Source organism: Haemaphysalis longicornis, unplaced genomic scaffold, assembly GCF_048455015.1.
Source record: "Haemaphysalis longicornis isolate Haplotype H1 unplaced genomic scaffold, Haemaphysalis longicornis Haplotype H1 scaffold_7, whole genome shotgun sequence".
Classification (NCBI taxonomy): domain Eukaryota; kingdom Metazoa; phylum Arthropoda; class Arachnida; order Ixodida; family Ixodidae; genus Haemaphysalis; species Haemaphysalis longicornis.
In genome coordinates this window covers 81779788-81803307 of record NW_027526422.1, presented here as the reverse complement: position 1 = coordinate 81803307, position 23520 = coordinate 81779788, and positions in this window count along the sequence as shown.

The following is a 23520-nucleotide window of genomic DNA, read 5'->3' as shown; positions in this document are numbered from 1 at the left end:
AACAACTCTGTTTCCAATGCCATGACTTCTGGTTCTGCCTTCCATGCACGGTCTTTTCACTGAAAAATCTGTGCTCGCGATATCGGCATGTGCTTGTAGCTATATTATTTTGGTGATGTTTTTAATTTTTACTTTATCACATTTTACTATGTGACTTGTGTACCAATTTAAGAGCCTTTAAGGTGTAATGAACACGCAATAAAACATGAATTACCAATGAACATGAATGAATGAACATGAGCGGCTTACCAGCGATTTTGCGTGAAGCTTATTCGCAGACTGAAATTTTGTTGTAATATTGTCTAATTGCCTCATTTTTTTAATTTTCTTTTCTGTGTATAAATGTTTTTTTGTATTCTACTTGAACACTCGCTTAAAATGTAAAATGATGTTGTCGCATTATATAGCGGTATGTCATTTCGCATTTCTACTGTTTTAATTTTCTACCCTACCTTAAACCAAGATGTTCAAAATACCATGCATTACCAAATTCATTATGCTTTATTGTTGTTTCATTCTTTACTGCAATGAGATTGCAATGTACAGGTGCCGTCATAAGTAATTGGAGCACGGGAGCTTTGGCCGAACTGTATCGGAGCGCCGTGGAGCTGCACCGGCGGTAAATGAAAGGACGAGAACACGCATGCGTGCCTGCAGACGGCGATAACCCATCTATACCTCTCAAACCACTTATTAAATTTGGCTTCGAGCATTGCTCGCAGCATAGTGCTCTCGCCGACGGCGCTGATAGCAGAGACGATTCTGGCAGCGTCTGTGGCGCACTTCCAGCTGCCGGAGAAGCGGCGCGCTGTCACAGGAATTTGTAGCGAGTTTTTCGTTCAAATATTTTTACGTGTGTACGGTATCAGCGCCACCGCGGAGACCAATTTGCTGCGAGCGAACAATGCTTGAAGCCAGGGTAAAAAAAGTGGTTTGAGAGGTATAGATGGGCTATCACCATCGGCAGGAGCGCATGTGTATTCTTGTCTTTCATTTACCGCCGGTGCAGCTACACGGCGCTCCGATACAGTTCGGCCACAGCTTCCATGCTCCAATTACTTATGAAGGCACCTGTACTGCGCTGTGTACTTTTGTTTTATTTTGTCCCCCCCCCCCCCACGTGATGCACTTCGGAGCCTGGAAGGTACTGTGAAATAAATAAATAAATAAATAAATGATAAAATAGCCTTACATCACGAACTACTTGAGTTATCACCGGACTCCCTCGGCACTGCGAGCTGAATGACTTTTATACATTTGCTTCGCTGCCACTGATTGAAGCAACACTAGTAGCAATGCGCGAATAAACATTTTCCCAGATAATTTTGCCTCTTTCACGCTCTTGGCGTTATTGTGTTTTCGATTGACGTTATCCTAGAAGCGTCGTGTCAACTCTTCCGCTTCATTACAGTTGTAGCACGAAACTCATACCGTAGCCACTTTCAACAAAATGACAACAAAAACTAGCACCAGCCTGTCTTACAACGACGATACGTGAACGCTGAGCTCTCCAGAGAGAGATTCCTGGGCTCTCGTCTGAATTCTGAGTTTGACTCATTGAGCTGCTTTGAGGTTGACTAGCATAGAGTTTGGACTTTATATCTCTGCGCCTTTAACGTTGTCATTTGGCGTTTTGTTTCCCGCAAAAAACCTTCGAGCTCTGCCCTCCTCGTCTTGAGACCGAGGTACGCATGCGTTTTTTGCGTAACTTTGCAAGTATATGAACAACTCTCCAAATCAAAATTGATTCAACTGTGTCGTAATACCGCATTCGGATAGATATCGGGTTCATAGCGCCAGAATCCAAGGTTTGATTGTAACCATGCGCATCGTTTTTTTTCTTGGGGCACTCTCAGGTTAATATTCATCGTCAGAGATTGCTTCCTCTCCTGTATTCTGTTGCCGTATGAGTTTGAGTGCTGACTCGTTGATCTTTGAGTTTAACTCGCGCAAAATTTGCACTTTTGATCGTACTGATTTAGCCTTTGACCCTTCATCATTTCTTGTCGCACTGAAAAAGCTTGCCGTTCAACAATCTTCTTCGTTCTTTGGATTGGTGGATGATTTTTCTGTGTTATTTTGCTCGGACATGCACCCTTTCAAGTTCGCACTGCATTTACCGTGTGGGAATGTGCAATCGGATAAACGTGCGCTTCATAATGCGTAATGCCGAATTTCTATTCCGACAATGGGAAGCAGTTTTCGTGGTGCACTTCAATATTGCTCAACATCGACAGAAAGTTCGGGCTTCCCCGCAGAGCGTTTTTGGTGCTCATGGCTGAATCAGAGACAGACGAAGCTTCGCTTTAAACGGACCATGGACGGTGTTATGCCGATACAAGGGTGTTTACATTTTCAGATAAATCAACACTCAAGTTATCCCCATCTTCAAGAATTTTGTTAAAGTGGTGCATTTAATTGAAAATATGGCGAATCAAAACGACGCAATTTCGTCCGCGGCGCCTTTCCTAATTTTTCACTTTCTCCTCGAGTGTGCGATAGCTCCGCTCGGAGGTCACCAATTATGTATGGCTTATCGGTGACGTCTGCAACAACAGCCGGTTGCACGCATCTGCTACTTCGATAGTCGCAAACACTACTTTGTCACAGGGTCGTCTGACTTTCTGCGTTCTGTTCGCGCTATTCTTTTATTTTTCATTCCTCTTAATATTAACGCATTCCGCTCGTGGTTGGAGAAGCTGACAAAGGAATGGTGCGCGATGTTTGTGCTTCCACACGACGCAAAATAATTGCGGGAAAAGCAAAATACCTATACGGGGTCGCTGCCTGGACGCCGCGAGGACATGTGTTGGTACGGATGGTAGTTTAAAACCTGCCAGCAAATGGCTACAAATCGCCTCCAAAGTTGAAGAGTGAGCACGTACGTGCGTTTCGAACCAACGTCTTTTTATATATTGTTTAATTGGCTTCTCGTACGCGCCACTGTCGAGCTTCGCCTTGTTGTGGTGACGCTAAGCATACGTGTACACAGGAAATAGTAGCATTCCATTCCGTTATTCCGTCCCGGTCTAAACATTTAAAACCTTAACAAAAACAGGCTAAGGGTTGTAAAATGCGCCGCATGGCCTTTTGCAGACCGGTTGGTGCATTTACCCGCCCCCCCCCCCCCCCCCTTCTATCCCACTTTTTCGGAAATTTCGACGCGACCCTGGAGCATCGTAGTGACACGTACACAATAAACGATACTACGAGCTGTCCCGAAGGAGTAGTGTGGGTCTTGGGATTTCACCTGCCTCTTTGTTCGATCACGCATATGATTGCACAAAACAAAAAATCACCCTCGCTTATACTGCTGTGGACCTAGAGATTCCATGTGGACATTTGACGGGCGCGAAAATCTTGAAACACCGGTGTATCCCCTTTCGCTTCCACCCCAAAAGAAGCCAACAAAGCCGGTATTGAAACTGCATTGTTGGGCTCAGCGGAGCACGACAGCTTATCACTGAGACTAAGGTGTTTTTTGCACTTTAAGGGGGTTGATTGCGCTTAGCTGACCGCTGAAAATGAGCATTACGCTTGCATTGCGCCTTGGTTTTCTCACCAGCAACACAAAAAAAAAAACGCTCACGTGTTTCACCAGGTAGAACTCACACAATAAAGAGACATATGAGCAGTTTCCGCGATCGAGAAGGTGTAAACGTAGTGTGTAGTTTGAATCCCACCCGGTTCGACCACCAATAGCTCTGAACTTTTGCGAGCGCCAGAACAGCAGCAGACCCCATATATGGAAGGGGCGGCTAAGCGGGCATGAGGCATCAAGTCACCATACGACAGAAAACAAAGCATGCAGATGCAAAGGTGTAAGGGAGACGACGAAAAAACATGGAAGCAACAAAAATAGGTGCTTCGAAACCAGTTACTAGGAGCATGAAGTATCCATAGTTCGCACAACGCAGTGTCAAAGGGTCGGCGGAAACGAGGAATCGGGCCCAATTACGCCTCAAGAGCCCGACGTACCACGTCTTAGGAGACATCTCCTCTACCCAAAAATACAAGTATAGATTTTCTGAAAATCAACGCGTTCACCAAATATTTGGTTTTGTTTCCTCCATTAGATGTACGGGATAATTTTGGCCCCCGCTACTGAGAAAAGAGGGATGCATGAACTTTACGACGCAAACAACGAACTCAAGTGCAATCAACCCTGACTTTCCTAGGCAGTGTGCTGTACGTTTTAACAAATATATGTTTGAATAAGAGATGTTTTTATTCTACACATTACTTATGTTTTATAGTTCGTCAGTTCTGAGATTTGATTGGGCTTTGGGCGAGAAGAGGTGTTTCGGATGTTGTCTGCTTGGCTGCCTATTTTTTGCAGTATCTGTAAGTGCCGTTGCGACGTTTTTAGTTACCGGTCTTTCTGATGTTGCACTGGTAATTAGAACGTCAGCTTAATTTAATTTTTTAGTTAAACTGGGCTAGAATTTTGTCGTATCAAGCTACTAAAATTGACACATATTGATGCTGACTCATGTATAAAAACATGGTAGGTTAAACCGCTTTTTTACGCATCCACATTTCTTAGAGGAACATTATTGAATAATTCTGAACTTCCGCCTAACAACATGGCCGCACACCGCTGGAGCTTTTGTGAGTGGCTCGCCCCCGTCTTAAATGTTTTTACAGCCGCCATCCCTAATGCAATTTTTTTAGCCGACATGACTCCCTAGTATTGCAGAACTACACCGATCGCAAGGACGTTAAGAATTGCTGACAATCCAAGACACGCAATACAGAAGCAAAGAAAGACATTGTGGAAATAACGCCTGTGACTTTCAGAACTTGGCCTTCTAAACTTTGCGTCTATTCCTTATATGAACTCAGCAGATTCAACAAAAAATTTTACGGCATAAAAACACAAGAGAATATGGCACAGGGGAATTCTGGAATGACACAACAAGGCGTTTGACAACGCGCACGTTTTAGCGCGCAGCAGGGTTTTTGTCTGGTGCACACAGTGCACACAATTTTTTTTTCTGGAATGGCTTTAAAATAAAAAAATCTACAAATCGCAAACCTCCACAAAATTAAACTATACATGTAAGATTAAAAATATTATCCAAACCAAAGCGAGAAGAGTAGAGCATTTTATGTGCCATTTTTCTTTAAGAAACTGCCAAATCACGCTAAAATGATATGTGAATGACGCTCGAGCCTTATTACACGCGTGGATACCCGAAATTAAGTGCTAAACAAAGCGCTCCATCTGGGATGAATCTAGGGTATATTTCGTGTGGTGCATCATTTTAACGCTAATCCGAATATAGTGCAAAATTTTGAATTTGACTTACTAATTTGAATTTAGAAATATACGTGTGTCGATATTACATGGCACCTTCCGACCTATTAATTGATGGGTTAATTGCGCTTTGCTCAATTACATTCAAGTCTTGTGTAATTATATATTTGTCTGTATACCATATGGTACCTTAAGCATAGGTGATATGAATATGACTGTGCGCGGTCACCTGGTGCCACTACCCGTTTTTTGTGCACTTACTGGCCATTACTGGGGCATCACTTCTTCGGGGCAGTTTTTTCGGGGCATCACCGTTAATAACAGCAAATTCTCGTTTTTGCCATAACATGGAAAATACAATTAAACATACCGAGGTTTATTTTGGATATTGTTTGTTAGAACAGTACATGTATGGATGTGTGTGTGTGTGTGTGTGTGCAGGAGTCTAGCAATATTTAAAATCGATTTAGGGTTCATTGTGCCTGTATTACCGTCTTCGCGCGAATTAGCCGCCCTGTCCAGCGTAACAGCAGATTTTTTGTTGCATGGGCTGAACTAGCATATGTTTGTATTGTAGATGAAATAACAACATGTAGAAAATACTCTCCCGTCGTTCACATCAAGAGAAGTTGAGCCGTGGAGTACCAACTGTCACTGCCTTGACAGTTTTCAGCATAGGTATTGAGCAAATAGTTTGTGTAAACTGCCCGCACTTCAAAGTACAAATACAATGCCGAGCGCTCAAGCAATTGTGCCACGAACACTCGCTCCTTCTCAGGCCGACTTGAGCATGTGCTCTGCACCGTAGAAGAGTCTCAGCTTGAATGTGGAAGCTACTGCACGTGATCATTGACTCCACATGGCCCGGCCGGGGATAGTTTGCACGGCCGAGGGGCAAGAGGGCGCTGTGATTCGAGCGGCTCGACTTGCAAAGCATCCGCAGCAGACAAGTCGTGCTTGCAGAGTGGCGCACGGAAATGTCGACAAAACGACGAGCTGACTCTGGCGTTGCTCATTATAAGGTCATTGAAACACCATGTACCGCGTATATCAAACACGACACAACAGCGGTACTAAAACTCAACTTTCGGTCCGTAAATGATCACTTTCAACTGTTTCGCCATTGAAGACTTGCGCGTGAGTGCAAGCTTTCCTATTGTTTTGTCATTCCTGGACATCCTGAATGCATACATCTTCAACCAGTACGCTCGGTAAAAAAACTAGGTACGGAAGTAACGGCGCTGAAATGAAGATACTCGTGGACACCAAAATCAGTGGTGGTATGCCGACTCCGCTGCTGAAGCGACCACTCCTTCGATCAGTGTGCTAAGCACGTTTGGCACAATGAGCGAGGTATTTGTGAGAAACATCGCTTCAGACAGAAAAAAACGTGCGCTAGGTTGAACAGGAAGTCAGAAGCGCAGAGAAGAAAATGCCCATGCATTTTTGTAGATCTACCAGTGATATTGCAAAAGAACGTTGGTCGCGTTTTTGTACAGCAAACAGTCTGGCACAGTAAGTGACGCCGCGACAAATCTACACAGAGGGTATAGCTGAGGCTTTCATACTTTCTAGTGATTCCTGAACATCATTCTGTATTCGCCTTCATGCTTGCGAAGCCGACATATCTGAGTGCGAACTACTCACACTTATGGTTTGGCAGCTTACAAAACAGCCACCCGCTGCATGGTTATTTTTCTCACCAGGTCTTCTTCAGCAGAATTTGTTTTTTCTTAAACACAAAATAATAGAACAAGATTTGAAAAGACAATTCAGAGTGGTACTCTAGTTTTGGTTAGCACAAGGCATTGAGCTATGTAAATATAAAAGCGATCGCGACGTTTGGCTTCCTTTGATAATGTATTCTCTATAACATCGCTAACAAAAGTTTCTTCTCACGCACCTCACACTGACTGCCATGGCTGTAAACGGAAATAGTGAGTAAAGAAGAAAAAACACCAAAGTAATTTTACTCTGTCAAGGTTTCGCTGGTGGGAAGTTTTGGTTACAGAAAATGTTGACTTTCCTGTCTCACTGACCTCATATACTTTTGCTTGGATCGCTGCCTCCATTCAGAACAAAAGGACAAAACTACAAAAAAAATGTTTCCCCATTCCCGCCACCCACCCACGTTTCCGCCACCACGGCGGAACGGAAGCAATAGAAGCTAGGCCTGCATGGAGTTGAAGCAATGATAAAAAAAACCGGTTCGAGCGTAGGCATTACTGAGAGTGGTCACACGTATCCAAATCTCTGAAAACCATTTCGACTAAAGTGAGTGTAGCCCGAAGTAGCAGCCACCGGGCATGCAAAAAATCAAGAAAACGCCCCAGTTCAACGTCTCACAATTCAAGTACTGGTGGAGAATCGGAGTTGTGTTCCAGCGTTAGTTACTAATGCAACCCCGGGGAGCCGGAGGAAACTAGCAACACGTGATTTAAGCGGGATAAGAAGGCCCCTTTATGTTTTTTTGTATAAACACGAAAAATATAACGAACCCTGCGCTTATACACCTTCGCTGTAAAACGTATCCCGTGGGAATGTCTGTAGCTTACAAAACGGGTTTGATTCGCCTTAAGCATCCGCAAACTAATTTACCTCGGTCAATCTAGCCATTCATGCTACTTCATAAACTGAAGACGTTCTTGGCTAGTGGCTTAAATTTTATATTCTTCATTTTGTACCTTACGTGATAATCTAGACTCAGTGCGTTTACGTGTGTATAAAGAAACGATAATATCAAAATAGTTTTGGCTGCGCGAGTGTAAAATCCAACATATGCGTTAAATGTGGCTTGGTTCCCTGGCGGTTCCTGCTCTCCTTATTTCACGATCGCGTTACCAGGTAAAACAACGTTGCGTAGCTATTAAACCTCAGAATTGTGTTTGGTGTTGTTTGTATGTATTGGGAATGAAGCCGTAATAATAAAACTGTTTACAGAATACCCAGATCATTTGTTTATGAGGTGCCCGCGCGCAGCAGTGGTAACCTGAACACCAGCTGACGTGTGGCCGAACATGCAATCAATCATTTCTACCTTTACTTCGTTACGCTTTAACATCAGCATGTGCCTATTATTGCGGTCATTAATAAAATAACTTCACAATGTTTGAAGGCATATTTTTTGGGGTGGATATGTTTTATCTATGCCACAACACGTCCTACGTACCTCATAAAACGATGGTACGTAACGTTCCGCATAGGGTCGCCTCTTAGTAATGTGGTATCAGAGTATTGCATTTCTGTGAACTTAAGAACAGCGAATTTTACTCGAAAATCGGAAGACCTGATTGGCTTCTTTGGTTCCCCGCTTCCCCGCCGGCGAACGTAACTGATCAGCTAGAACGGCGGCAGACGATGTTTTTTTTTCACCGCATTGCACTGGTCGGGCGACACCGAACATTGTTCATAGTCTTTTCGTTGCATATTCGTCCATTGCATTCTGTCCTTTAGCCACTGGGCTACCCCGACCCGCAACAGGCTATGCATCCCGGACTAATAACGAAGGCCGGATGGTAATAAGAATCACGCACGTACACTTTAGCACGCAGGATCACTATCAATAAACATTGTCGGGTTTGAGAACGGTTTCACACAGAACACTGTACTAATTGTGGCCGTCAGCTTCCCCAAGGCAGGACTTGGGCGGCCGATGTGCCTGTTTCGCCAAGTTTCGTCACCACCGGCCTCATCACCTGGCAACGCGACAAGAGCAACAATGACGACAGTACTGCTGCGGAAGATAAAACGATACAAGCAACGCGACCCCTCGGTCACTTCACAGCAATCACCATTAATGCTCACCGCTGTTCTTGTTACAGTTCACATATGGGAACTATGCTGTCTGTTTTACGAGTAGTGATTACCGTTTAATAGTGGTTTCGTGCTTAGTAGAACTTTGTGATCAAATGAAATGGCTGTTCTGCTTGTCTTCACGGTTTGGTTTAGAATTTTCTGGCTTCTTCTGTTTGTTGCTGTCACGAGACGTGAAGACTAATCGGTGCCGAACTAACAAAGCTCTTAGTTTTAATGAAAATGATTATTTTACACACCGGCCTTTATCTTCGATATTGTGCACCAAATAAAAAAAGGGCAATCGGCGATACTGAGGATTCTAATATCCTGGCCTTTATCTTCGAGATTGCGCACCAAATAGAAGGGCAATCGCCGATACTTAACGAGCTTGAGGGCTTAAGGACAAACAGGCGGCAAACGATAGCAAAGTTGAACGCCTCACTGACAAGAATGTTGCACTCTAAGCTGGTGTCGTCTCTGGAAATTCTCCAGTTGACGCACTCCTGTGTACGTTTCACAAAATATAACAACTCAATTACGCACAATTTCTTCAAAATGCGCTGATGCAGCAAATAGAATAATGTCACGAAGCCAAAGACGACGCAGTTGCCTTCAAGAAAAACAAGTTTATTGGAGCGAACTTGTGCTCCCCTAACGACTCAAAGAATACAGGCGGGGAAGCAGCAGAAGGTGAGCGCGACGATTCGAATTAAAGCCGCAGCGTCTGCTCTACAGGCTTTCATGTTTCGGTGGCAGTGTTTCTCGAACAATCGATTTACATCCAGAATAAAGAAGATTATTCTAGGCTGTTCACGTTAGTTCGGAATGCTCTCCCCATCAGAAGAGATAACACAGGCGGCAGAGAAAGAAAAAATGAAACACGCGCTTCCCTTGGCACAGAGATAACGCAGAAAGCACAGACCGGCGCGGCCGGGCGATAAAAGTAAAACGTAAATAAACTAACCTAATGCATGGTTCGCGGCAATAAGAAGTTTAAGCCTGCTATTTTATATAATTAAGGACGAATATGACGAGGATTGGGCAGGAATACACGAAACGTACAAAACGTTGCAATCACACACTTGACATGCCTCGCAGAAGCAGCCATTTCAAACGAGTGGTTAGGCTTTTTCTTTATTACCCAGTAAAAAGAAGTCGATAATTGCTCAGAGTTTTTGCAAGTCCATTTTATATATAAGGGTCAAACGTGTCCATGAGGAAGATTTGATGCCATGAACAAGGCTAGCAAGGCACAGATCGGTCGACTTTGCGAAATGAGAAAACAAGAAATTTGTCTTCTCAGTAAACAAACTGCCCACTGCCAAAGAAACATACCTGTGAAATTTTTATTGCAACAGTACGTGTTATCTGCTCGACAGCAAAGAAAAGCACTAGCGCTAATGTCCGCAAGTCGCGTGGCTCACGTAATGTTGATTGTTTCTTAGAATCACATTTATTTATTATTTCTTTGCTGCTTGCTAATGAGAACGAATCTGTTCCTTTTTTAATAGAGTGACGGCGTTATTGCTACCGTTGACATGGCTAAATGACGACACAACCAATAGTGAGATTCTTCCGGAGAGATTTGAAAATAACATACCGACGTGACCGTCACCGAAAAAGAGATATTGGTGTTCTTTCGTTCAAAAAAACAAGTTCATCCTCAACCATCAAGGCTGAGTCACCAATCAAAATATTGCGCGTCTCTTTTGCCCTCGACTAGCAGCATCATAATGGGTGTTTGCTGCCGTCCCCTCAACGATCACCGTGCGTGTTTTGATGATGCTTGACCGTATAAACATCGCTCCGCAGAAATGTCATTACCACGAAGTTTGCTTTCATACAAAGTTTCATTACCCGCAAAATAATTGGCGCTTGCTCTCATCCACCTGTGACAGCTCAAGAGAATTCCCAAATTTGATTCTGCACTTCACTTTCCAATTATACAGCAACCAAGGCAGGCGGCAATGTTCTAGATTTATTTTTACCACTGCGCCTGAAAGCAGCGGCCTGTTTCTTTTGTGGGTGTACTTAGTTACCGTAAACAAATCCTGCCTACAGTTCTATTTTCTACCGAAGCAAGAGCATTAAATATTATAGTAAACTCTGTTATACAAGACAAAACTATGGTGCCGTTAACATTGATATAAATGTTTATTTATTGATTGTAGGGTTTAAGGCACCGAAGCAACGTAGGCTATTAGGCGCGCCGTAGTGGAGGGCTCTGTATTAATTATGACCACCTGGGGATCTTTAACGTGCGCCAAAATCTCGCACACATGGCCATTTTTGCTTTTAGCCTCCATCAGAAAAGTGGCTGCCGCGGCCGAGAATCGAACCCGCTACCTCATTCTCAGCAGCGTAACGCCTTAGCCACTGAGCCACTGAGCCACCGCGGCGGGTTTGATGTAGATGTCTTGCTTGATGATGTAATTTCACACATTTATTGTCAGTGCTGTGGAAGACAGTTGGTTGCAACTCTTTAAAGACAAAATTTGCTCGAGTTTAATGAATAGGTACCCTAAATATTATTATAATAATTATACAAAAACCTCGTTAATCGGACGTTGTGTAAAGTGAGACAAAATGGAACGATTGTAAAAACGGGCCTTGCGTATCTACTGTGGAAAAGTACACACACTTACTAAAGGTCTAAAGCTAGAGTTAGACATGACAGTAAAAACATATTTTTTCTGTTTTGATAAAACACCCCGGAAAGTTCCGGCGAACAATTTTGCTCTGTGCTGATGATAAAAAATTGGTTCATTTTAGAAAACCAAAACTCCCCTCTTTGATAGGGGGTCTGCATGCGCTTTCTATGCGATTCCCACATTCACTTTCATAAAGAAAGATCATTCGATTGTGCGAAATATTACTGATCTTGGTTACTCTTGATTACTTCTTTACTTCAAAATAAATATCGCCATGAATGCGCCACTTCCAAAATTATGCCCTAAAAGTGCCCACTTGTAGTGCAGTTGATGAAGCAAACACTCATAATTCAAGCACAGTACAAGTTTCAAGTAAAACATTATTTCACATTTTCAAGTAGTCCTTAACTTCAGGTCAGCTACCCGCAGATTAGAAAATAGGAAAGTCATTCTCGCTTCAAAATGCACATAAGACTTCACCAGTGAACAATTTTCCTATTTTCTAAACATGCAGTTGCTTTAAGTTTCTTCAGCCCATCATAGCATCGCATATTTTTAGACACCCCAAAAAAAAAGAAGAAATGTTACAATATTATTCATGGCTTTACAAAACGGTTCTCTTTTGACTCACAGCTACTTGTAATTATGTCTGAATTACATTTCAACCTAAAGAATTGCTATCAAACTAACTTAATATTCTTAATTTTTACAAACGCTTTTCATCATGATGCCTAATGTCGCCTAAATATAATTTTCAGCGTTAAGCCCAAACTGCGTAACATAATCAGGGCAGCAGAAATTATTATTGTTTCGGCCACAGTTCATCACGCGAAGTATAGCTTTTTTTAACAATAATTGACGTCACCTCTGGTATAATTTATGGCAGCATTTTCGGGTCAAAAATTTTACAATTTGCATGTGCGACTTGCCAACTATCATTTCATCATGCATGACGTTTTTCGGGAGATTGTAAAGTTTATTGAGTCATTATTACTGTCTAAGGTCGCAATATTTGGCAGAGAAACCTGGATGCTAAATTCCCAGTGGTTGACATAGCAAATGATTGCAAACAATTATAAATGATGAACTGTCTCCCAGAAAGAAGCTGGTTCTGATTTTCTTACTAGGTAAATTACGCCCAATATCACAATCCACTTCCCACAAACATTTAGTTAATAATTACATTCCTAGCGTTTCCGGATCGGCTCATATTCAATCTGTGCAAATTGGTCTAGAAAGTTGTGGTACCTGCTCCACTACCTGCGAAACGCTCAAACTCCCATTCGTAAATTGTGTCATGTAAGACTCGTTCGCCTATATTTGAAATTCGCCACATCAATATGGCCACGTCAACAATATAACTTAACTCGTTTTCTCATCATCACCACCATCAACAACATCACAAGCCTATCTACGCCCACTGACGGGCAAGGGCCTCTCCCATTATTCTCCAATTACTCCGGTCCTGTGCCCACTGTGACCAATTTATCCTCGCAAACATCTTGCTCTCATCTTGCCATCTAACTTTCTGCCGCCCCCTGCAACGCTTGCTTTCTCTAGGGATCCACTCCGTTACCCTTAATGACCAACGGTTATCTTGCCTTCGCAATACATGCTCTGTTCACGTCCATTTCTTTTTCTTAATTTCTTCTAATATGTCCTTAACACGCGTTTTTTTCCTGACAGACTCCGCTCTCTTCTTGTCCCTCAATGATACTCCTATCATTTTCGCTCCATTGCCCTCTCAGTCATTCCTAATTTTAGTTGAATACACTTAGTGAGCCTCCAAGGTGAGTATCGGTAAGATGCAGCTGTCATACACTTTCTTCTTCGGGGAGAATGGTGGGCTGCTATTCATTTTCTGAGAATGTCTGCCGTATGCACTCCACCCTATTTTGATCGTTGTAATTATAGCTGCCTCATGGCTGGGATCTGGGTTCACACCTTGGCCTAAGTAAATATATTATCTTGCCACTTCCACTGCCTCGCCACCTATCCTGAAATGCTGTAATGTCTCGAGGTTATTGATAATTACTTTACTTTTCTGCATATTAATTTAGGGCCCACGGTTCTACTTTGTCCAGTGCAGTAAGCAAGCTTTGCAATTCCTCCCCAGAGTTACTTATCAAGGCAACGTCATCAGCAAATCTGAGGTTACTCAGGTATTCTTTATTAACCCTTACTACCACCTTTTTCCAATCCAATGTTCTGAATAATTCTTGTAAACTTGCTGTGAATAACAATGAGGAGATTGTGTCTCCTTGTCTGACGCCCTTCCTTACAAGTATTTTGCTGCTCTTTTTACGGAGGATGATGGTAGCTGTGGACCCATTGTAGATATCCTCTAGTATTCTTACATTATGGTCATCTACACCGTGGTTCCGTAATGTCTGAATGACTGCTGAGGTTTCGACCGAGTCAAATGCTTTCTCATAATCTATGAAGGCTATTATATATAGGTTCAGTATACTCAGTGCACTTCTCTATCACCTGAGTGATCGTGCGAATAAGGTCCACTGTTAAATAGCCTTTACGGAACCAAGCTTGTTCTTTAGGTTGACAAAAACCTAAGGTTGCAGAAATTTTGTTAGCGATTAGGTTGGTAAGTACCGTGTAGACTACTGATGGGAAGCTAATCTTCCTGTATTCTTTCAATTCCTTCATGTCCCCTTTCTTATGTATTAGGATGATGTTTGCATTCTTCCAAGATTCCGGTACACTGGCGGTCATTAGACATCGCGTGTACAGGTTTGCAGTTTTTCAAGTAGAATTTCTCTGCCATCTTTCAAGAGGTCTGCGTGTTATCTGATCCTCGCCAGGTGCTTTGTCCCCTTTCACTTCTTTCAAAGCCTTGCTTACTTCTGTCGTTACAGGTGGGATTTTTATTTCCTCTTAACTACTTTCTCTTTCGGCATTATCCTGGATATTCCGGCTACTGTGCAGATCCCTATAAAACTCCTCGGCTACTATGACTATTTTATTTCTATTTGTGGTGACAGTGCCTTGCTTGACGTTAGGTGCATACATCTGATTTTGCCCCACGCGAAGACGCCTCTTCACTGCTTTCAAGCTACCACCATTTTTTACAGCGTATTCGATCCTCTTCATATATACTTCTTATGTCAGCTGCCTTACGCTTATCGATTAACTTGGAAAGCTCCGCTAGTTTATTCTGTCAGCTGGAACTGAGATTGTCGTGGTTTTGCCGTTTCCTAATTAAATCTTTCGTCTCCTGGGAAAGTTTGCCAGTATTCTGTCTAGCCATCGTGCCCCAGATTTCTACTGCACACTTTGTGATATTGCGTGTAAGGTAGTCACTGGCTTCCTGAGTCGTAAGCACTGCTTCATCGGTAAGAGCTGAATATCGGTTGTGCAGCGCGATCCTGATTTTCTACTTTACGTCTCACTGTTAGCAATTTAATCGGCTTCTTTCGTACTTGCTAGTGACGGTCCCCCCTCGTTTGCTCAAGTCCATCTAAAGTACAGTTGCTCACTTCATTTCACGCAGCTATCCTTTTTATTCAAACGTATCACAAATATAACTTGACGTTTCAATACAACCATTACAACCCAGAAAACAACGTTACGTGCTGCGCATATCTGGAAGATGTGCGCAATCGACATTAGAGATGTCCAGGAGACGTACGGTTAGGGTCAAAATTACATACATTCAACGTTGCTACAACTAAAAAATCTCATCCAAATAACACAAAGGATAATGTATAACCCACCTGTCCGGAAACTTTGATATCCTGTTTATGGGATGTTACCTTAGTGGTACAGCCTATGTATACTGTAGTGGTACTCATGCACGACGTATGTATACGTCTATTCTACATTGTTTCGCTGTCTTTGTTAGAAACATTACCTTGGTATATCCTTGTGTAGTGTAGGTTAGTGTGATACTGTAGAGATGGACATGTATACATTAAATTTATGTTCTTTATACATTACTTGCAGCTTGGCCAGCCCCCTTTGTGAGGTTGCGTATGTGTTGTGGGTACTTTTACTTCAAATTAATGTCTTGCTAGCTATTCAGAGCGCTTGGCACCTTGTTTCTAGAGTAATGTGTTCCCATTGTTAGGGTGCTGCTTACTGCATGAGGTCGCATATGTCATGGGCCAAGTTGACCAAAGACTCTCGCAGAAGCACACAAAGCACACCTCCAAACAAGAAAGGTCGCATCGGAAACAAGAGGCAGTAACAGCACACCAGTCCTGATCAGCGCAAGTGCCCTTGCCACTAAGGCAACCACACTGATGTCATCGAATTGGACCATACTTCATGGCTGTACAGGCCATCTGCAAATAAAGTAAAGCTTTCAAAGTACACATAACACACAAAAGGCTTCAAGTAAAACAGTTTATATTGACTTCAGAAATATTAACACATTTTAGCAACAAAATCACATAAATTTTGATGCTTATCTGCTTTGGCACAAAGGGCGCAGTATGTATAATGATAAGAATAACACTAACTTTCCTAATTATAAATAAGTCAAACACAGTAGAAAGATTGGCAAAAATACGAAAGGAAATATGTAAACCCACGATGCAAGAAGAAGATATTATCAGTTATGCAGCTTCAATTATGGTGGGAAACAATGCAAGAAAAGTATAGAAAGAAAAATGATTGAATGGTGGTTACAAGGACAAGGCAAATTTACAAAACTAATCACACCTATTAAAAAAGTGGCGAACAATAAAACAAAAACACCTTGAAAACACATAAGTAGTGTGTAGTGGTGGTTGCGAGTGCCATAAGCTGCTTTAAATAAGCCCACATCTACGGAAATGGTTATGAACACTAGAAAAGAAGGTGTATATAAAGAAACGACTGTACGGCAGTCACACTAGCAGTAGAAATTTACGTGACGAAATGATTCACACCTAGCGAAATGGCAGGACAACAAAAACACAAAAAAACTTTAAAAACCGAAAAAATTGAATAGTGCTTAGGAATGCAACACAAAGTCACACTATTTCGATATTTCACACAATTTGATGCGCTTCGGGAACAAAAAAAAACAGGAAACAGAAATGATTCAGTAATAGCTACAACATGACAGATTTACAAGAGTATGTAATTCACGACAAATGATACCATCAAAGAACAATAACACAAAACAAAAATACATGGAAGCACAGAAATGATTTAATGATGGTTCAATTGTGCGTTTCTCTATCACTCAGTTATGACAGGGATTCTTGAACAGATCGCGTTCTTCTTTGCGATGCCAGAAACTGCCAAAATGGTCGCAGACCGGAATGGTCGAAAAGTGAGAAAAGAGTTCGTGGTCTAAAGGCTGAAATAAATTGAATACCTCTTCTAGCCATAAAAACTAAGAAGCTGATGCATGTCGACAAAGCTGATAGTTGCACAGGATGTGACTGACGAAAAAAGCTTGGACCTAAACATTATCTGGTGAAAGAAATTGATGTCTGTAAAACCTGAAGATATCTAGTTACAAACAATGCAAGGTGCCACACGCAGGTGGAAAACAGAGTGCTTCCCTCGTTTCCCAAACCAGGAGAACTCCTGTGCCAAGTTCACTGCCAACAGTAGCTTGAGCAGGCGCCTTGAGCGCCTTCCTTACCAGTTAGTTCTTCAATCTAGGAATGGGTACACGAAAATCTGTTTTGTTATTCAAGATCTTAACACTGGTATAACAAAAAATGGCAGCCTACCATTCTCCCTGAAAAGGAAGTGTAGGACAGCTGCATCTTATCGGAACTAGCATACGGGACAGAAACTTCAAAACTCACTATTAGGGTGTAACTGAAATTAAGGACGACTCAGTAGGCGAGGGAGCGGAAGATGATGGGTGTAACACGAAAGGACAGGAAGAGAGCGGAGTGGGTTAGGGAACAAACTTGTGTTAAGGACACAGTAGAAATTAAGAAGAAATGGTTGTGAGCAGGGCCTGTAATGTGAAGGCGAAATAACTATTGGTTATTCAGTGTAACTGAGTGGCTCCGTAGAGAAGGCAAGAGTGGCAGGAGGTGGCCTAAAGTCAGATCGTCAAATGAGATCAAAAAGTTTCCCAAGATAAATTGCTCGCAGTCAGCCGAGGACCGGTATAATTGGATATCAATGGGAGAGGACTTTGCCGTGCAGTGGGCATAAATAGGCGTTTGATGATGATGATACAGAAGTCAACGGTATTGTTCATTCGCGGTTAATGCACTGCACACCAGTGAATTTCTGCGTCTTCCGAGATATAATACGAGTTTTTGTGACCAATGAATCAGAGGTGGTCGCCTGAAATATAATACAATTTCTGTGGGCACCGACTGCTAGTGGAGCACCTAAGAGCCATTTGATTGGTGAAAAAAATAAGGAACCAGTCATCTCACACAGTACACTCGCTCCCCTCCTCAAATTACGCCACCAGAGAATGCTATCATTGACACATTTCACTTCATGCCACATGACAAACCCAACCTCAGCACAGACCTCAAAATAACGACTCACTGTGCACACAAATTGTCTTTAACGGAAAATGATGTAGCAAGCAAATAAAAATAAAATATTGTGTTTAGATAACGTTGCAGATTATGATTTATGAAGTTTGGAATGTAGATGCTCTGTTTTTATGATCGGTGAAAAACTCGTGTGGATGATGCGAGCGGGCATGTGCACGAGAATGTTTCATCTGTTTTTGTCTGTATATACTATGTGCGTAATGCCAAATGGTTTTATGATGTGACCAGTAAAAAAATAAATTTTGTGGATTTAACGCACTAAAGCCACTCCAAGACATGTATGCTACCTAAAGAAAAGACATGCAAATTGATAGCATGATGAACTATTTTTTTCACCTCTAGTTCCGATACCGCAGCCGCTGACAGGATCAAATCGCATCAATCGATCATCAGTGCGACACTTTAGCCACTAAGCAGCCATGGCATGTAATGAAATCTTAGGCGCGTTGAAGGTAACCAACAAACAAAGACTCATTGCCAGGGTCTCACTACATGAACACATAACTGGAAATTAAGAAAGAGACAGGTATACCTCCACAACTACTGAAGTTGGTTCCCGAAATTGCTGTTGCATTCAAAACCTGAGATTCCACCTTTCCAGGACAGCCCACCCATATGAGGAAGCTTTGCAGCTAGAAACACTACACTACGGAGTTTTGTATCACCTTGAAAACAGCTCTTTTCTGACCACAGCATTCTCATGCAGTAGCAGAGCGAAAGGTTAAAAAACAGCCCAATGCAACAACGCTACCTCTAGGCCAGGTTATGATCACCAATTCTGCGGTAACGTGAAGGATGTTTAGCCTCACTCTCTTTTATCCAAGCAACTGATGAGCGTCTGTGGGCCCTTTTAATGACACCGGTGCGATATCTAGTGTTGCTGCTCTGGGTACAGTGCCTGCAGCCTCACAACTTTTGACCGAAAATAATACTTTTCATTTTTATACAAGTTGAAATAGGAATTCATATCACCTTTAGAGCTGAAATGTTTCTGAGTAGGACAAATTTTCTAAAATGTCTAAAAAGGGATTTTATCGGCCGACAAATTACTTATCGATAAAATAATGTGCCCTATTTTCTATGCATGTACCTTCCTTTCAGCAAAAATCTTGACTTTGAAGTAAAACACTTTGATTAGTTCTATTCTGCACAGCATAATTCCTTGGTGACTTCCACTAGAAATCTGTCTCCCTTTCCACTTACTCTATGCAGTCTATAAGCATTTCCCTTTTCTGTTTATTTTAACTTGACGATTGCCGCATTTGCGAAATTCTAACAATATAAAGGAATACTCAAGTCGAACTGATGCTTTTAAACATTGGTTGTACCTCATACCATCTCCGAGTGGAATAAATTGGTTGCTGAAGAACACCACAATCTGCAATTATTTATTTCAACAAGCAAGATACACCAACAGTCCGACATTACCCCTGTATATGTGTAGTGCTTGGTTTCCCGTATTGAGTGCTTTTCTTGTCCACTGGTTCGCAGTTTATTCTAAACAATTTGGCTTTGATTCTTCCACTTGTTGCTTCCTGGCGCACTCGGTATCTTGATTTGATATTACACTGAGTGAAGAAATTGTTGCCTTTGAGGTTTCCCATTTATGCATTCTAAATTGATGTAGTATTCTTCCATGCGAACACATTGTAATTTTTTTTTCTTGTTATATGCGCGTTATCTTGCATAGCGCTGTAGTACTACACCTTTTCCCTTTTCTTGTATAGAATATGCCTGTCCGCTCCTGCCTAGTGCGTCTTATGTAAAGCTTTCAGTATCCTGTAGCTAAATAAAATATAGATAAATAAATATAACATTGGTGGAGATTACAGATATCATGCAACTTATGATGACGATGATGGTTGGGTTTTTATGGCGCAAGTCCGACTAAGGGCAAAGAGCGCCAGAGAAAAGGGTAATAATTGAAGTGAAGTGGTTACCACAAAAAGGTAGGCAAAAAAACGTGTAAACCGAACATAGTAAAATCAGTTAAAGATAATGGTGATGCCTGGTGTATGGGGCCAATTTTGATTTTGCGTGATAGGAAATGAGGTTTAAAAACTTAACGTCTGACAAATACACAAACACACGTTTCACGGAAACCATGTCATCGTCACCCAGAAACAGCGATGGATGTAGGGGAATATGTTGTCTCTAGAGTTCTCTGAAGTGTTTGTGTCGTGTTGTGTGAAGTGCCTAGCAATGTGATTAGTATGTACACTACGGATAGGGCCTCTCTGCACCTGCTGCACTGGGGTCAAGAAGATCTCTTCAGCAGATACGAGTGCGTTGCGTGGGTGTGCCCTATCCGCAGCCAACCCAAGGGGACTTCCGTGTGTCTGTTGTGTGAATCAGCTGTGTACCGTCGCAAGTGTGGCTTTATTACATGTAGTTTGTTGTGTGTCTGTTCGCTCCAGTGGGTTTGCCATGTTCTGTGCAAGTGTCGTCTTATGTGTGGCTTGAGGTCTGTACATGGTACGATTGTTATGTCTACAGTGTTCCTGAGTGAAGCAGCAGCGGCCCTCTCGTCTGCCAACATGTTCTCAGCGATACCAGCGTGTCCTTGGACCCAGCAGAGGAGCAGCAGAAGCAGAGGAGCAGAGGAACAGACATGATGGTGTTGACTACAAGATTAACTATGTTGTTTTTTTGGGGGTGTATGCAATGATAGTGCACGAACAACAATCAATGAATTTGTGTAGATGATAGACTGCGGAATTTGATTTTCAAGTTTGTGTCGTACAATCAGTAAAATTCCATACGTTTCTGCTAAAAAAATTGTTGTGTGCACGCTGATGTTTCTAGCTGCATTAAAATTCGGACCATAAGCAGCAAAGGAGACCATAGTGGAGGTTTTAGAAGCGTCACTGTAAAATTTTGCAAGTGGGTATTTAAACTGAGGAAACAGAAAGTGCTGCAGTATTGCAGCTCGCGGTACCGGATTTTTGTCAAGTTTTATAAAAGAAAGGTCACAGGACACAGGGCGAACTTGCCAAGGCGGTAAAATATTTGAAAAGGGTGACCTGTACACATCTAAAAACGATGTGCATAAATCCGAGGCTCGCTCTCTCACTCTAAGTGAAAAGGGCAAAGGAACGGATGGGCGATTTACAAAGAGCACAGATGTGCATGTGTTGTTAAAGTCCGGATAAAAAGGATGGTTATTCAGCGATGAAAGTTTAAAAGCATAAAGTAAGTCCATGTACGTCCGTTGGTTCGCAAGGCTCCACTTATTACACTCGACATAGAGACTCTCGACAGGGCTAGTGCGAAAAGCACCCGACGCAAGTTGAGCCCCAAGTGCAGCACTGGGTCAAGTATTCGCAACGCTGTTTTCGTCGCCGACCCATATACCACACTGACATAGTGTAAAGGAGAACCAACCAAAGCAGTATAGAGCCGGAGTAGGACTTCTTTGTCAGCCCCATAGGATTTGTGGGAGAGAACCTTAAGGATATTCATTGTTTTCAGACATTTATGCTTAAGTTCCTTGATATGTGGGTTGTATGTGAGTTTGTGGTCAAACACCACACCTAAAAACTTGTGCTCCTTGTTCGCATGAAGCGGCATGACATTAAGAGTAATGTCTGGGTTGATATGGACCCCGCGCTTCCTGGAGAACACAACGCAGGAGCTTTTTACAGGATTCAATTTAAAACCAGTCTTGTCTGGCCAGCCGGCAAGCTTCTTGACGCCGAGCTGGACTTGACGTTCGCATATTGACCTATTCAATGATTTAAAATATATCTGCACGTCATCTACCTACAATGAATAAGGGATTGTTGGTGGCAGTGCTTTTCCAAGAGAGTTCACCTTTACTATGAAGAGAGTGCAACTCAACACGCCGCCTTGCGGCACGCCATTTTCTTGGACGTTTACCTTTGAGACTGCACAACCAACTTTTACTCGAAACGTTCTCTCTGACAAGCAACTTACAAGGGTGTTCAACTTGTTACCCGAAACACCGAATGACTTGAGGTCACTAAGGATCCCATAACGCCAAGCGGTGTCGTAGGCCTTCCCGAGGTCGAAAAGACAGTTAAACAGTAAAGCTTATGCACGAAGGCATCCTTGATGTATGAGTCAAGTGCTACCAGTTGATCGTTCGTCGATCGCCCAAACCTGAAGCCTGCCTGGCAGCTCTCGAGAAGACCGTGGTACTCAAGGAAGTACACGCGCCTGCGATTGATCATCTTCTCGAAGAGCTTGCACAGGCAGCTCGCCAAGGCTATAGGACGGTAGCTTGAGGGGAACGACGGGTCATTTCCCTCCTTCAAGAAAGCCACTACTATGGCCTCCCTCCAAGAGTGTGGGATGTGCCCCGAAAGCCATATTTTATTATATAGATTTAGAAGTGCTTCAGATTTGTCTGCGGGTAGGTGTTGTATCATTGTGTATGTGATATTGTCTGGGCCTGGAGCTGAGGGTTCACACGTGCTCAAAGCAGCCCTCAGCTCATGCCGTGAAAACTGTGAGTTATTGGAAGATGTTGACCTATTGTTATCTATTATAGGCTTATTTTAGACCGTTTGTTTGTGTTTCATGAAAGTGTTTGTGTAGTGTGCTGAACTGGACACGTGTTGGAAGTCTTGTGCGGGTGTGTCAGCCTGGTCTTCGAGTGTGTCCCTTGTAGTGCTGACCAGAGGTAGGCTGTGTTTGTTGTCGTTTGAGTTTGCGCATTCTTGTCTATACTTTCTGTGTTTTTGTGTAGGATTTTATTGATGGTTTGAAGGAATGCCAACTCTCGTTTTGCCTCACGGCGCACACGTTTTCCTTACGCCTTGGCCCATTTGAACAAGAGTAGGTTACTCGACGTGGGGTACCGACGAAGGATACCCCACGCCTTGTTCGGGGCCTTTCGCGCCCGTCTACAGTCCTCATTCTACCACGGCCTCCGCTGGTTTCGCGGGGAAACAGAAGCGTGGGGAATGGACTTTTCGGCGGCGTCGAAGATGTGTGCCGTGAGCAGTTGGGTAGCTTCTTCAACGTGTAGGTGTCCTATGGATGTGTTGTAGTTTGTATGTCTCTGTAAATGTATTCCAGTTAGCTCCAATTGCTTCTTTAAACTTTTTATGCGAAGATGGTCTGCTCCGGCCTGTAACTATATACGTTAATGAAGTGTGGAAATGGTCACTGCCATATGTGTCCGTTTCCACACCCCACTCAAGACATAGAAAGAGAATTGCAGAACCAATAGCCAGGTCAAGATGTATGTGTTGTGAACTATGTTATGGTATGTAGGCTGTTTATTGTTGAAAAGGGATGCTCCTGAAGATCCGTTCTAGAGGAGCCCCAAAGAGAGTTGTGTGCATTAAGGTCGCCTGTTAGA